This window comes from Saimiri boliviensis, chromosome 2, assembly GCF_048565385.1.
Source record: "Saimiri boliviensis isolate mSaiBol1 chromosome 2, mSaiBol1.pri, whole genome shotgun sequence".
Taxonomy (NCBI): Eukaryota; Metazoa; Chordata; class Mammalia; order Primates; family Cebidae; genus Saimiri; species Saimiri boliviensis.
In genome coordinates this window covers 48707832-48725287 of record NC_133450.1, presented here as the reverse complement: position 1 = coordinate 48725287, position 17456 = coordinate 48707832, and the positions used below count along the sequence as shown (strand labels likewise).

The following is a 17456-nucleotide window of genomic DNA, read 5'->3' as shown; positions in this document are numbered from 1 at the left end:
CTTTTTCTTTTGTTTTCTCTAACACCTGTCTTTGTATGGCTATTAGGTATATTTGCTACTATAAAGTCTTATGTTTCTCATCCCGTAAGTTGAGAAGATTAAAGGAAGAGGATGCAGTAGGAAGGCTGGATGGAATAAGGCAGATTTGAGAGTCTAAAGAGAAGATTTTAGGCCTAATGGGCTTTGGAAAGTATTTGCAAAACTGAACTAGACATTGGGCTGGTTGTCATGGAAACCAGCAGTGCCGAGAGGTAAAGATAAGAGCTCTGGTGAGAAAGGTTCTCCCTGAAGTTCTGGGGGATCATATAAACTCCCAACCTACCTTTGGGCTTGAAATCAGCCTGTTCTGCTACATAGCAAATGTGCAGCATGGTGCTGAATATATTTCTCAAGTTAAAAGTATTCTGTGGCTTCCTTTATTGTGCTAGTTTTTAAAAAATCCATATATTGTGTTCTGGGCTCCTCCTAGCTCTTATCTACTACAGAACAGGAGCAGAGGAGAGAAAGACAGGGGCATCGGCAAAGAACACATTTGGCAATGTTCTATTGATTTCCACTTTCTGCTTCATCAAATTACAGCCAAAAATAAAGTGTTTTTCACAAATGGTGCTCATGGGGTGTCAATTGTCAAAATCTGTTTGCTGAAAACCTCCTTCCACAAAAGACCTTATTTTGCCAAGGAGGTAATTTTTGGTGTGTGAATACTGCTTACTACCTTTTACTTTTAAGTCCTGAGAATCCAGGGGGTGAAATTTTTGCTTTTGTCACTGTTCTTTGTCTTACTTTAAAAGAGTTTACCTCTGTATGTGTTTATAGGTATTCATGTATGTGAATATGCATGTATGCACATACATATGTGTATAAATGTATGTACATGTGTATATCTGTATATATGAATTTATTTTTCATTATCTCCTGCATTAACATTTCATGTTAATGCTTACTCTTATTTTGCAGCTGGTATAAATTATCTGGAAATTTTTACATAATAATCATTTGTCAAAGTGCTTAGTATTTTTGTTTCTATTACTAGGAAAGTAATTAATGTATGTTATCATTGAGTTTGGTAAACATACAACCCAGGCTTTAGTTAGTATCTTCTCTCAATACATTCAAACACAGTTACATGATTTTTAGTAAGTATACAAACCTCAGAATAGTATATTTTAGGTGCTTTACATATGAAGCAAGCACTGCAGAAAGTAGGAGGGATAAATGTGGTTACAGGCACCAACTCATTCTGGCAAGGAGGATGCCAGAGAGGAATCTGGTACTTGGTATCCACACTGCTTTGCTCTCTGCCTTTCCCCTTCCCTGTTCTTGGCAAATGGACCTGGATCCTTCCACCTGCAGGCTCAGGCCTGCCCATACTTTAGGTAAGTTGAGACTCTGAACAGGGAGGGCACCAGAAGCTCACAGCTCCAAAAGTACCAGGTTTTAATCAAATTCCATTACTGTTGCTGGACTTACACATGCTTGGATTGTGGAAACTTTCGACCGTACTCTTTGCCTATACTCAAAACTTTCTGCCGCCTAATTTCCCAAAACTAGTTTTTCCTCTTTGTTGACTGATTTCCTAACCTCTGGATCCCTGGTAACCACTCTACTATACCTCTTCAGCTGATAAACAACCTGAACCTAACCTCTGGCTCACCCAAGTCTTTTAACTTCCTTTGTTGTTACTAGCTGATTACCTTTTGGAACTCCTTCAGTGTGTCTTCCTATATTACAGAGACAAGAAAGCTAAAAAATGCACTTCCAAGTCATCTGTGCAACCAAGGGGGTGTCAGAGGTGAATGAGAATTCACCTGTGAGATGCCCTTCCGTGAGATTTAAAAGACAGAATGGAGTCCTCTGGGGCAATTTTTACTGGCAAGCAAGCCCATGGAAATGTCAAGCTTTTCTACAATATTGTTTCAATGTCCATTCTCCAGGTTTCCAGAGGTGAAGAGGCAATTGTAGGGGAAGCAGTAGCGAGACTCCATCACCAGCATGTTGGGGGTCATTGATCACTGGCAGTGGTGGCAGAAGTGGCTGCACCATCCCTGGATGGCAATCTCATCAATGTGTTCTGGAACTAGTTATTCTTGTGGAAGCCTAAGAGGCAATGCAAGTGTTCTGGAAGCCATCTCTGGAGACCAAGCTTAGAACCCATTCTCTAGGCCTCCCAGTGGGTTGGGGAGCATCTAATTCCCTGTATTAAATAACTTGTGGCTTAAAATATATAGAGTAGTTTCTGCTTTCCAAATAAACTCAGATACATCAACCAGAGGGTCAGGCTCTGTGGGCAAAGGGGACCAAGAGATGATACAGCCAGAGAACTTAGCAGATGAGAAGTTGACCCACACAGGACTGACAAATCAGAAAGAACAACTTACCATTCTAGGTATGCAAGGCCCAGAGTCTGAGCTATAAGAGCCATAAACACAGAGGATGGGCTCTGATACTAGAGAAGAACTCTTTTCTATAAGCCTTGTTTTATAGGTGGGTTAAAGACACTGTAAGCCCCATAAGTAATGTTAATCATCCAAATGAAGAAATTATTCCCAGGCCTCTCTGAATGAATAGAGCCAGATAAATTTGCCTGGGTTTATTTACTTTGCCTGTGAAAACATGACCCTAAAATACCTTTCTGACATGAAGTTACTTAAAAGGTTACTACGCCAAAAAGAGAGGATGAGTCGGGAAACAAACTTCTGCACTTTGTTCCTAGAAAGTAAAGAGGGAGATTAGTATTAATGAGCACTATAACATGTTGGGTGCTTTTGTACAATATTTTATATAATCCATAGATACCTATATGATAAATACTATTAATATCACCCTTTTAAAGACTACAGCTTAGAGAGATTAAGGAATGTGCCCAAGATTACATATCTACTAAGAGGCACAGCTGGGATGTGAACCCAGGCTACTGCAAGCCAAAACCTCTGCCTGAACTACGATGGAATCGACCTCCCCATGGACTTCCTTTCCTATAGGCCTGACTGTATACAGCAACTCTCAATTGGTCATAATTTTTTTAAAATATCTTATTTCCATGTTAGTCCCTGAGCTTGGCACATAGTAATTTCCCAAATGAAGTCTGATCTTTGATACCCTTGGCCTTTCCTGGAGGTGTGTAAAGGCAAAAGTATTCCAAAAATTCTCACAGAGTCTGCTCCACCAAGGGGAAGTGTCTTCCCTCTTCTTTAGAGCCTCTGAGTGTCCAAGTTGCTTCTGGAGCCTGGAGCCAGGCTGCTCACTAATCTCCTGGAGTCACCCTCTCCCATCTGGCATGCCAGGGAGGTCCCCTTCTTTATTCACTAATGCTCATCTCCTGGCTCTGCATTAGTGCTGGAGGGGGATGGGCTGTCCTGCCAGGAAAGGAGCTGCCCAGATGGAATTTTAAGAGAGTGAAGCATAAAATAACTCTTAATTGTATGTGGGTGAAAACACTGGAAGGTAATAAGGAAAATCACAGAACAATGAGGAAAAAGTTTTAGATGTAATAAAATGTCCTCCCTGTTGCTATTTACGTGTATTTCTCATAGGCGCTAGGCTTGTTTTGCTGTGTTCTGTTACTTTCCTGCTGAGGCCAGCCATTTATCTCCCACATTGCACAGTTCTTCCCTCAGAAACCAAGTCAGTTCTAGTTTCCATTATCTTTACAGAGGAGTTTCTCAGTGAGGAAAACAAAACTGGGAGGAGAAGAATGTGCTGCCATGCTCTGGTCTCAGCCCTTGGTCCAGGCCCAGGTTCTTAGGCTCTGTGTGCCAGGATATTACCCCTCTCTCAGAAATATACTAAGAGTTAGAGTGAGTTGAATGCCGCAAGCCAGAAAGCCCATCTCTTTTCTTGAAGTACAATTATCTGGATCCATGTTCCTTTCTGTGTTTATCTCTTTTTTACTACTTCCTGGTATACAGTTGACCTTTGAACAATGCGAGGGTTGAAGGCACTGACTCACTCCCTCATCTAGTTGAAAATCTGTGTGTAACTTCTGACTCCTCAAAACCTTGACTACTAATAGCCTACAGATATTCTTACAATACAATAAGCTAGAGAAAAAATGTTGAGAAAAACATAAGGAGGATAAGATATATTTACTATTCTTTAAGGGGAAGTGAATCAGGATAAAGGTCTTCCTCCTTGCTGTCTTCACAAGGAGTAGGCTGAGGAGGAAGATAAAAATGATGGGTTGGATTTGCTATCTTCGGGTCTCAGAGGCAGAAGAAAATCCATGTGTAAGTTGACCTGCATAGTTCAAACCCATGTTGTTCAAGGGTCAACTGTATTTTGTCATAAACTTAATAACTAACATTTACTGAGCACTTACTATGTAGAAGAGACTATGATAAATTTTCCTGATAATTCAATGTTCACAACAGTCCCAGGAAGTGGGTATTATATGAATCCCTATTCCAGAGAGGAAGAAAGTGAGATTCAGGCATAAAATGACCTGCCTAAAGTCACACAACCAAAAGTGGACAGAACAGTAACTTAATTCTATCTGACAACAGAGACACTCTTAACTACTTGACTTACTGCACTAAAGAAAACTGACCCTTCCCTGTTGGCCTTGCCTCTGTTCAGTTATGGAATAATAAGGAATCAAGCATTGAAATTAGGCCAGAAGGTTACTTAGAAATATATGGAATGCCAACATGGAGGTAGCAGGAAAATGAACTTGAGATCTCCAGAAGTCAGGAAAAATTTAGAAGAGAAGAATTAGGATCTAGAAGATTTTTTTGCATTGTCTTCCATTATCAACCATTGAGAGTCCATGATTCATTAATAACAAGATGTTATTTTCCTCATATGAGGTATTATGGCCAAGTTTATGGCATGGAGGTAGAGAAGAGACCTCTATGAAAAATCAATATTTCATAATGAGTTAGCAGCACACCTGCACTCTGTAATTTTGTTTGGTGCTTTTTATTTTCTGTTACAAAATAAATAACTGAGGTTGTATGCAAATCTTCTCCACAGCTCAAATAGCACATATATGTCAGAGATGGAGAATTTGAATGAACTATAGATATTATTTATAATACTCAGTTGTTATGTTACAAAGAAAGAAAGCTGGTTGCTGACTGGGTTATATTTTCTAACAGACCCATAAAAAGAGACAGCCAAGCAAGCAACAGTGACCTTTCACACTAACCATTTAGAAGTTTTACAAGTAACACAAAGTGATTTGTTAATTCATTTAATCACACTGAAAAAATTAGTTGAATGTATTTGAGCAATGTGCTAGACACTGGGATAGAGTAATGATGGTGTCTGGCCTCACATTACCTACAGATCCTTGGAACTCTCTGACTCAAACATGCTATTTCCTTCATCATGAGCTGGAAGGTACCTATGAATACTGCCAACAGAATCAAACTAGCAAATCAAAAAGGCCAAGTATGATTACAAAAGCAGGCCAGTTGATCACCCAAATGGAACCCCAACTGTATGCAGAAGTTGTGTTTGAAGATTTTTCAAACACCTACCACTAACCTTAAAATGAATTTCTGTTTACCCAACTGTGACTACAAGTAGCATGAGGGTAAAAAAGTGACAATGGGTTGGTCTTAGAATTTAGAATAAGTGGCACAGGCAAAATTTCCTTAAAGTTTGTACAGCCTGACTTTGATAAGTAGCAAGAGAGTACACACACACACACACACACACACACACAGAGAGAGAGAGAGAGAGAGAGAGAGGCATGTGCACAGTCCTTATTAGCACTGGTCCTCTATCCAGACTTCAGACTTTGCTCTCTTTTTCCTCCAGACCTGTTCAACTCATTCTCATAAATACATTTTTGAATGATTTGCTTTTTGCCACTATCTTTTCAGGCTCATATTTAGAGGCCTCTTTAATGTTAACTTTGTATTCCTCTCTTAGCTTGCTTTCAGATAGCTTATTTAAAGAGTTCTTTGAAGTTGAAAAGTTTTATGTTAAGTGTGAAGCATTAACTCTACTTACTCTGCAAACAAATAATGTGAAGGTCATGAAAAGCTAACATATTAAAACAGAAGCAAACAAGGAAAAGGCAATTTCCAAAAGAAGATAAAATTTAATAACAACAATTCTAATACCTGATGGCTTAAGATCTTTTTATTTTCAGTCTTGGAAATATTGACTCATTTGTCATTAGAAAATACCACAAAGCTAAGTGTAAGGAAATAGTTACAATCTTGTACAATTTGAATGCTTGCCCCAGACTCTCAGAGCAGGAGGAAGAGAAATTCTGGCACTTTTTAATTGATTTTCATATTTCCTACGTTGCCTTTCCTGAGAGTGAGGCAAAATAGTGGCAAAATACCAGTTGAGTAGCAAACAGAACTGAAGTTGCGTTCAGTTTGAATAGCTTTCAGTGCCTCTCTCTGTTCTTTTCGGTTCTTCTCTCTGCTCATGCTAATGAGTAGAAATGTAGAAGTACTTTAGAGACAATTCCCAGACTATCTTATCTACATTCCAGAAAGTAGTCTCTATGTAGCAGGCACACATTTCACCATGTAATTTCAAGAACAGAAGGAGTAATGGCCAACAGTTCTTACGAACTTCCTAGGTTATCTGCTAAATCTCCTCTTCTAATTAGGAGGCACCTCTGAGGTGATGGCTTATTTCAGGAGCTGAAGAAAGTAACTGTCTTAATTAATTATCTGTTGCTGTAACCAAACACCTGAGACTGGGTAACTTATAAAGAAGATATATTTATTTCTCACATTTCTGCAGGCTGGTAAGTCCAAGGGCATGGTGCTGGCATCTGGTGGGGGCTTTCTTACTGCATCATAACACGGTGAAGTGCGTTGCATAGTGAGAAAGCGAGAGCATGGCAGCTCAAGTCTGTCCTTCCTCTTCTCACAAAACCACTAGTCCCATTATGGCAGTCCACCCTCATGGCCTTCTCTAATCCCAGTTACTTTCTAAAGGCCCCATCTCCAAATGTCACATCAACATTTGAATTTGGGGATTAAGTTTCCAACACACGGAATTTGGAGGACATGTTCAAACCACAGTGGTGACCACGTAGGTGGCAAGCCTGAGCAGAAGGTCTCAATATATAAATCACCAAGAGTTCCCTTAGGAGGGACAAACAACTCACAGAGCCTGGCACAGAGGAGCTGCTTCCATCTTTGTGGTTCTAAAAGTAGAAGCTGCACTCATTTAATATTTAGATAAGTAGAGAAGAATAATTAATTCAAAAGAGATAGGTAAATTTTATAAACAAAAGCTTGAAATATCCTGGAGAATTTTCCCAGCCTATCACTTTTCTGCCTTGGGATATTTCTCTTGATTGGCCAAACAGTACTTGGGGCATGCCGTGACATTAGGAGACATTTATGGAAAGAGATTTTAAACCCCTTCAGTCATTTATTCTCTAAAAATCTCTACTCACAAGAAATTCATATCAAACTAAACAAAATAACGATGTTTTTCAGGTTAGAAATGTCAAGTATTTTGAAGTTTCTAAATTTCCTCCATATTAGTAAAATGAATACATTTGCAGCATTAATTCCATCTAGCTTTGCTCTCAGTACCTTCATCTGTAAATAGGAGAAAAGTTAAAATAATTTTTCTTCAACTTGAATATGTGTCAGAAGCACCTGGTGGGTTTGTTGCAATGCAGATTCTGTGCCATACTCTTTAGAATGTCTGATTCAGTAGGTCTGGGAAGGGCCACAGAATTTGCCTTTCTGACAAGGTCCCATGTAATGCTGTTATTGCTGGTCTGGGACTACACTTCAAGCACCACTGCACTAGAAGACATCTGTTATATTTTGACTTTAAATATCTGTTTTTTACAGTTATTCTTTGGTGGAGGAAAGGAGACACTTGAGTTCAATGTTGAAAACCTTTATAAACTCACATATTTGGAATGACCTGGTTGTTTTGTTTTGTTTGTTTTTGTATAGATAGGGTCTTGCTTTGCGACCCAGGCTGCTCTTGAACTTCTGGAATCAACTGATTCTCCCACCTCAGCCTCCCAAAGTGCTGGAATTACCCCACCATGCCTATCCCCTAGAGTCACTTAACTTTTGACAAAAGCAACATTCTACTTCAGTGGGAAATGAATGAACATTTAAAAAGCTCAAATTAATCAGTCATCAGATAAATGCAAGTTGAAACTATAATGAGATACCACCGAGGTACCCATCAAAATGGTTTTAATCAACAATTTGGTCAAGATCAACAAATCAAGTGTTAGTGATACTTTGGAACAACTTTCTTATACATTGCTAATGCAAGTAAAAATCACTGCAACCACTTGAAGAATATTTGGCAATATCTACTAAGGCTGAACATAAGTATATATTACAAATGAACAATTCCACTCCTAGCTATATACCCAGCAGAAATATGCACACATGCTCACCAAAACATGTATAAGAATATTCATTAGAGTATTATTCATAGTGGTCAGAAAATAGAAATGCCCCAAATACCCATCAATAGTAGATGGATAAGAGACAACAAGATATTATTCATCAATGAGAATAAACCTGCAACAATATGAATAAATCTCATAAACCTGATGTTGAGTAAAAGTAGAAAGACACAAAATAATATGTACCATATTCTATTCCTGTAAAATTTAAAAAGACATAAAATTAATCTATGCTATTAGAAGTCACTTTTTTAACAGGAACATAAGTGTATTTCTACGATGCTGATAAACGTTTCTTGATCTGAGTGTTGATAAGTGATAAAAGAAAAACTTAGCAAATTTAAATTACAAAGAAGTTACCTGAGCATTCATTGTATCATCAGACGTCGAGTGGCTAGCACTTTAACAGAAGGGGCAAGAGAGGGGATTTTTATAAAGTGGTTGTAGAAGTGAAACAAAGAGAACGATTTTGGTAGGTTAAAATGAAAAGTTCCTATTCTGAGGTTATTTGGTGGTTTCTCATTGGTTCGGTTTTCAGTTTCAATTTAGTGTTTACATTGGGCTTTGGTATAAACACACAGTAATTTAAAATGCCAGAGCTACCCCAGTCTAGTGGCTTCCAAATCAGAATTTTTTTTAGTATAACAGATATTTTTATATTGTGAAAATCCAGTGAGCTATACACATGTGATATGTGTACTCAGTTTTTTATTTACATATAATTTTAAAAGATCTTTATAAGGTTTGTTTTAGTTTCCACTCAGGTCTTCAATTTGGTTCATGTGTCTGTGTAGCTCCAATAATCCCTTCTGCTTCAGGTGAAGTCCATTTCTTTGCTGCTCTTCTACTTCTCAGACCCCTCTTTTTTTAAGTTAAGAAAATATTTCTTTACCTGTTTCTTGGCCTTTTCCTTCTAGTACTTTAATTTCAGAACCATTTGTATATAATCCTATGGATTTAAATACCACATATAATGGCAAACTTCCAAATCTGATCTTTCCTCTAGACTCTAAATACCAGTGTTTACTTTCTCCAAATTTGCTTCTCCTCTAGCCTCACCCATCTCTGTAAATGACACCCCCTTATTCAGTTGCTCAAGCTAAAAACCTTGAAGCCATCCTTTACCCTGCTTTTTCTCTTACCATTCACCATCCAAATCCATCAAGTCCCATCAGTTCTTTAACTCCTTTCTAATGGGGATACCATACTCTCATGCATTTCATCATTACCTAAACAAAACTCTTATAGGCTTTTAGCTGGCCTCTATGTTTCCAGTCTTGGCCCCAACATAAATTCATGCTGTACCATCTACCTGCTTAAAACCCTCCAATGGCTTAGCATAACAATTAAGGATACACTCTGAACTTCTTACCCTAGTCTACAAGGCCTTATAAGATCTTCCTGCAAACTCTTTACCTTGTTTCACTTCATCTCTGGCCATTTGCTCTTGTTAGTATCCTTCCATCCTTAGGACCTTTACACACACAATCTACCTAGAATTTTCTTTCCCCCAAATCTCTGCCTGGCTAATCTTTCTTGCTAGTCAGGTCTCTACTCGCTTAGAAAAGTCCTTCCTGACCACAGAATTTATAATTGTTTCTCAGCCTCTGGCCACATAAATTCTGTGGCCCCAGTCACTCTCTATCACACTGTCTTGCATAAATATTCTTCATGGCACTTTTCGTGATGTGACATTTTCTTGCTATGTCCCAACACCTTGCACACATTAAGCACTCAATAAATATGTGTGTTGAACTAATTAATGAACTGTAGACCTCAACAGAATATAAAACACAATCTTACCTCCAACCCCTGGCTTCTGTGGAGAATATATGCTGGACTCTGCTATTCATTACTTTGATAGGAAAATGTTCCTGAATGTTGCTATGCTAAAAAAAAAAAAAAGAAAAGAAAAGAAAAAGAAAAAGAAAAAAAAAAAAAAACCTATGACAGCTGAACAGGGCTGAATGGCTGCATTTCTGGGTGTCACAGTGAGACTTAAGAGGCAGTAAGTCATAAATTCAAGGAAAGAAGAGCATAGGCAGGAAGCTTTAGGCATGCTTCACGTGCCAGTGCAGAATCAACAGCAAGACTAAGAGTTAGTTTGGGTAACTGTAACTCAGAACGTTGTGAAAGGTCCTCAGGAGAAGCACCTTGATGTCAGACCATTATTGGCTAATGCTAGAGAGCTTTAATATCTTTTCTGTTTAGGGTAAGAACCAATCTCCTAGCTTGGGGAGCATGGGGGCCCCAGTATGATAGTGCATGATGACAAGTGGCTAGATTAGGAAGCAAAGAGAAAAGAGAAGGATTTGTGCTTGCAAAGGCAATTCTGACACCTAGATGATGACTACATATCATAGAGCACAAAAATTGGCAAACATATGTTTCATTTGAAAGCGGACCTTTAAAATTGAATATTAAACCTACAATGTATGTGTCATAGCTAGAGTTTTCTACCAAACCCATTAACTCTTTTTTTTTTTTAACTTGAACAGTAGGAAGGCCTTTACAGCAGGTCAAAAAAGGGAGATTTAACTCACCATATGTATCTAGTTTTCACTGTCTCATTAGACCAAATCCCATGGTCTTGGCTACCACCCCCTTAGAGGCTGCAACACTAGCAGCACTGCAGCTCTGTTACACAACTTCACTCCTTCCCCATTCCACTGCTGTGGGTCCCTGACAAGCTAAACTGAGTAAGGTAAGAATCAAAAAGTCATCTGCTCCCCAGAGCAGTTGATGCAAATAAACCCTATGCCATCGTGATGTTATTGGGACATAAACCAACAAATAGATGCTGTATTCATCCCCTTCTGGAAGTGGAAACGTGTTCTAATTAAAGCAGACTGTGACACAGCTCTGCAGACGCAGCCAGACAGCAAATGAAGGGGCTGCCTGCCTGATTCCTGAGCTCCCAGGTTATGGAAATGCTTATGTGATTTACATAAACTCGCCCACAACTCAGTCTCCACTTTTAATGAGTGGACTTTTTGCCTCTCTAACATCTAAAAGGTATGTGTACAAGGAAAATGAAATCTTAGAAGACATTTAGTTAATTCTCCCATCCAAAAAGGAATCTCTTATAAATTTCCTTATATAGCCTGCCCACCAGGGATGTTGAACAAAGGCAGCCAAACCAAGTCTGGGTCACAGAGGGTCAATCCCAGAAATCCATGAAGAGGCAGTAGATTCAGCATGTCATTCCAGAGAGTTATGGACCAGCAACTAGGGTCAACTTTGGAACCCTGGCATAGAGAAGGTAAATAGAGTCTGATGCAATGTGGAGTATTTGCTCCCTCTCTTCCTAGACAAATTAGTTTTGTCTGGAAATAAATGAATATATAATGAATTTAGGATGCAATTATATCTTCTATTTTGGAGATGAAGTTTGGCTTTGTGGCCCAAACTGGAGTGTAGTGGCGTGATCTCAGCTCACTGCAACCTCTGCCTCCTGGGTTCAAGCGATTCTTCTGCCTCAGTGTAGAAGATAAGAATAAATAAAAGGCTTATCTTCAAAGATTTCCTCTTAGTTCATTATGAATAAATAATACTCATATTATTTAGACAAGCCCAGGCAAGTCTTAGGTCAGAGCGTAGTCCCCTTCCTTATTTGGAAATGTTACTGCTTCTCTAAGCACTCCTCAAGTTACTTCCTCTTTTCCTTTGTTCTCCTCTGCCTTTACTGTTTTAGAAAATTTCCAAGTTTTTAGCCAAGTGGATCAAGCATAGAATGTGAGGTTCCATTCCGGCCAATGGAAACTAGACACAGCAGTAGGGTGATTGCATTAGGTTATGAAAGTCATAAATGTCCCTGTCTCCCTTGCTCAGGTGTGCTCTCACGGCAAGACTGCCACTGAATTACACCCTTCCTGCAGGAAGTAAACTAGCCTTGCTGAGTGATCCATTGTCTAGGTGTGGATTTTCCCTGACATTTCCAACACTCAGCCTCCCAAGTAACTGGGACTACAGGCATGCACCAGCACACCCAGCTAAGTTTAGTTTTTTTAGTAGAGACAGAATTTCACTATATTGGCCAGGCTGGTCTGGAACTCCTGAGCTCATGACCCGCCCACCTCAGCCTTCCAAAGTGCTGGGATTATAGGCATGAGCCCCCATGCCCTGCTGCAATTGTTTTTGATATCTAACAAACCTATACTAAAAAATGATAGTAACTCAATGCAAAATTAAGATAAATAATTCTTTAAATGGGTTGCTTGACATGCCCTGTAGACAAAAATCATATGTTCACTTTTGGCTAATTCCCACCTCCAAACTGTATTTCTACATTGGAACAAAGCTGGTAGAGTCATACATATGAGGAGCCACAAAATAAGAACTACAGATGAAGAAGAGGAAGGGTAAAAATATGTCTGAGTAGTTGCGGCAGTTTTTAAAAAAAAAAAAATTTCTCACATTTGTTTTACATTCTTCCCAATAAAAGATGGAGTGGATGTTCTTTCTTCTTGAATCTGCGCAGGTTTGTGACTGCTTTGACAAGCGGAGTATGATAGAAGTTATCCTATATGACTTTCAAGGCTAAATTAGCCAAGACCATTTAGCTTCCACCTGACTCTCTTGGAATACCTGTGCTGGGGGAAGCCAGGTGCCAGGTAAGAAGTACAGCTACTCTGAGACCAATATGCTTGAGAGACCATATTCAGGGACTCAGGTCAATAGCCTTTGCTCTGCTCCCAGCCAACAACCAGCATCCACTGCCAGTCATGAGTAAACCTTCTGAAACATCCAGCCCATTTGAGCCTTCAGATGACTGCATATCCACTAACTACTAACTACAACAGCTGACAACTAGCTGCAATTTCACGAGAGCTCCCAAGCCAAAATTACTCTCACTTCCTGATTCACAAAATTGTGAGCAAAGTAAGATGCTTGTTTTAAGTCCCTACTTTGGGGATAATAAGTAGTAGCAGTAACAGGGAGATTTAAATTATTTAACTAAAAGACATTGCTCCAACCCCAGACTGTTGATGGTAGAATACCTACCCATTAACTAGCACCACAAAGCATCCTTAATAAAGGCATCTCTCTGAATGCCAGATCCAGCCTCTGAGGGAAGACCTGCACTGGAAGGTAAAAAGAATGACTTCTAGTCAGCATTGTCTTCCCGACTTTGAGCTGAACTCTCTCCCTGTAACTTTCACTCATCTGTCCTAGTTCTGCCTTCCGAGGCCTGAAAAAATCTTCTCTCTTCTTCTGTGACATCAGAAAAGATTATGCAAATATAATAGGTCAATAGAAAAAGAAAAGCCTTCTTTGTTCACAGGTCCTTTGAAGCATTAAGACATTAAAGTAGTGTTCTCTCCTGAGTTCTCCCTGGGGGTCATAACATTTACACATTCTTTGCGTACGTACTTCTGTGCAGGAATGGAGAAAATGACTGTATGTAAAAAAAAACTCCTTTTATTACAGATTTTTTTTTAATTGCATTTAAGATGCTCACTGTCAGGCCTCCATGTGCAAGCCCAGACCTAGAAAGTCTGAAGGTACAGAAAAGAGGCTCACCCCTACATTGCTTGTAAGCTATTTACTTGTCCAAACTTTCTATAAAATAGTTTGATAATATAAATCAATAGCCTTTGAAACAAGCTCCTCTGTAACTCAGAAATTTATGTCTACCATTTAAATGTGGAAATAATCGGTGAAGTGCACAAAGTTTTATCTATTATAATGTTCATCAGAGCATTAATCACCATTGGGGGGAAAAAGAAACTCAATATATTTATGTATTTTGGTAGAAAACTGGTTGAATAAAACCTGGTATATTCATGTAACAGAGGCCCTATCTAGACATTGTCTTGTGATAGAAAATATTTGATAACAAAAAAATACATATAGATGTTAATTAACATGAACAGGTTATAAGATACATAGATATGTTTTATATATATTAGAAATATGTAAATATATATTTTATAAATATATATTATTTATATATAAAATTATATATATTATATATACATATATATGAATATATATTTTCATATATATTATATATACATAATTTATATTTTATATAATTATATATATAGGTTATATTTATATAGAGAGAATGCTATGTCAATATTCTTTTTAATACAAAATTTTTAAATCCCACCAAAATATTTGTACTGGCAATGTGCAAACATGGAATATGATGAGTAATTTGTATTTTTTTCTTTGTACTGTTTTATATTTTCTGAACTGTTTGCAACAACCACCTTAATTTTGAAAATAGAAATATAGACAAAGATGTACAGATCCAAGTAGACAGGTATAATATTTTATGAAATTTACTAACTATTCAAATTCTATGTGTAAACAAAAACAAAAAAAGGCACTTCATGATGAAGAACTATTTGATAAGAAAGAGGATAGAAATAAGAAGAAACAAATGAAGCTCAAAGGAATCACAGGTGCCTGAAATGTGTCCTTTTTTGGAAGGGGCCTGAGTAATGGAGTAGAAAGAACTCTGAACCAGAAGTCAGAGTGTCACAGGTATTCAAACTGGAGTGACTCCATCTTGATTAAGGGCTGGGTATAATGAGGCTGAGACCTGCTGGGCTGCATTCCAGAAGGTTAGGCATTCTTAGTCATAAGATATTTACTTTAAAGGGAACAGATTAATAATGTTTACTAAATAGACTCAAGATTTTACAGATCCTGGAAATGTCCTGATGTTCCAATATCTTAAGGACAAAACTACTCTTAGTTTAAGTTTTGCTTTAAAGATAATAATAGAGATTCTTGTGAAAGTCAGTAGTTACACAAAAGTTAAGAATCCTTCCTCACTAGCCCTTGTAATAGAGCACACTTTCCTCATGATTTTTTTTTTTTTTTAGCTTTGTTATCTCACATATAAATAAGCATTGTGCCTAAGGTCAGGCATTCTCCAGAAAGGCCCTGCTCTATGGAGAAGACATTATTTTGTTTCTTTATTTCTCTAATAAACTTGCTTTCCCTTTACTTTGTGAAGTTGCCCCAAATTCTTTCTTATGCAAGATCCAAGAACCCTCTCTTGGGGTCTGGATTGGGACCCCTTTCCAGTAACTAGAGCACAGTGGATTTAAACATAGTTCTGAGGCTGACTTGCTCTATGGCCCAGAACAAGACACCTACTCCAGACCTGAGTTACCTCATCTAAAAATAAATGTTATAGACAAAAGAATATCAAATTTCCATTCAACTTTTAAAAGACATGTTTTTCTGATGAATTAAGATATGATTCATATTTTAATGATTTTAATAGTATTAAGCAGGTAACACTACAACTAGAGTTGTCAGACAAAATGTCAGACAGATTTAAATGTCATGTAAATAGTGAATAAATTTTCAATATATGTATGTCTTACGCAATATTTGGGACATACTTATACAAATTTTTTTTCAATCAGTATAGAACTCCTTTTACAGTCCACGTATACTCAGCACTCCCCTTTGAGAAATGTTTATGCTAAGAAATATACATATACTAAAAGATTTGTTTATCTAAAATTCAAATTTAACTACATTTCCTGTATTTTTATCTTCTAAATCTGGCAAATCTGGCTTAGTTTATACAATTGACTGTCATACAATGTTAAAGTGAAATTATAGAGTTGACCCTTGAACAAAATGGGTTTGAACTGTGTGGGTTTCCTTACATGCAGATTTTTTTTCATCCAAATGCAGATTGAAAAATATAGTATTCATAAGATAGGCAACTCCAGACTTTTCACATAGACAGTTTCCTCAGGACTGACTGGGGGACTTGAGGGTACATAGACTTGAGTATGGAGGAAGTCCTGAAACCAAACCCCTAGTATACCACTGAGAAACGACTGTACTTCACTCTCCCCAAATTATCTTAATATCTTATTTCCTTTCTTGCTCACTTCTGACGTCTAGTCTCATGTTAAACTGTGAGTAAAGCTGTTTATCCTTGGATAACCCATTTTACGGTCATGTCAGACATTGAGGCTGCCCAGGAAGAGCATGGCCTCAGCTTAAAGCCAGGGTAGATCTCAGAAGAGTTGCAGATAGAGATTGCACTCCATGTAAGGGCAAGTTTCCTTGTGGAGGAAGATCTGACTGTCCACCTGTCTGGTTCCCACAGCCCCTCAGTGGGTGATAAACATATATACTCAGGGCCCAAAAGCCTTTCTCTCTTCTGCTTGAAAACTTGCCTTGCCTGAGAAAAGAACTACTTATTATAACTTAAAGCAAGGTCAACAAACTTCTTAAATGGACATAGAGTAAAGATTTTAGGTTTGGAGAATTACATATGATCTCTGTTATACATTCTCTTTTTAAAAATCTTTTAAAAATATAAAAATTACCCTTAGCTCCAGCAGGCCATACAAAAATAAGTCATAGTCCAGATTTCACCCATGAGTCATTCTTTGCTACTTCCTGATTTAAAAGCCTTTTGTTTTCAAAGTACATTTATGTCAATAAAGTCTAAAGATCTTAGGTAAAGGAATGAAATTCTCACTTCTCACTGTGGAGCTTTGGGAATGTATAATTATCAGGAGACAAAGGAGACATCTCTGATTTACCCAAATCTCAAAATTGTTAGTAAAGAATATTGTAAATGCAAGAAATACACAAATGAAAGCCCTAGCCTAAACTGGTCTTTGTTAATTTTATGGTCAGAAGAGAATATATAATAGGCACCTACTCATTCAGTGAATGCTTGATTAGTTTGGTTTACCAAATATATGGTTTTCATGAAAAAGTCATTTTATTTTTTATTTTAAAATATCTGAGATTTTGTTTATGAAAACTTCAGAGTTACCTATACCTGCTTGTATCTTAGAACTATCCAGATGATGATAGAGTTTTTTGATTAATATATAGCTTATTTTTCAAGATCAAGATGTAATACCACTACATCCATTAAAGAAAACCTATCCCAACCCCCATCCCTAGAAAAGTGGATTATTCAATTTAAACATCAGTGCAGTCCTTTAGTTGCTTTTCTGACCCTCCTTGTGAGTTTTCCTCTGTTTCCTTGTAGCACCCATAAGTCAGATGGACCAAATTGCATCCTTGCCACAACCAATTAGCTGTGACATCTTGACCAAGTTACTTAACATTTCTGAGGTTTCAAAGG

At 37.8% G+C, this 17456-nt stretch overlaps 1 long non-coding RNA gene across 2 annotated transcripts in view; it reads right to left on the bottom strand.

Annotated features, from left to right (window-relative positions):
- The window catches only part of LOC141583563 (uncharacterized), a 455143-nt gene extending 446240 nt beyond the window's left edge, over positions 1-8903 (bottom strand). For both annotated transcript variants that reach the window (XR_012516217.1, XR_012516218.1), the window contains exon 1: positions 8726-8903. This is a non-coding gene — a long non-coding RNA (uncharacterized LOC141583563). The remainder of the gene's footprint in view (positions 1-8725) is intronic.
- Positions 8904-17456: the final 8553 nt, after the last annotated feature.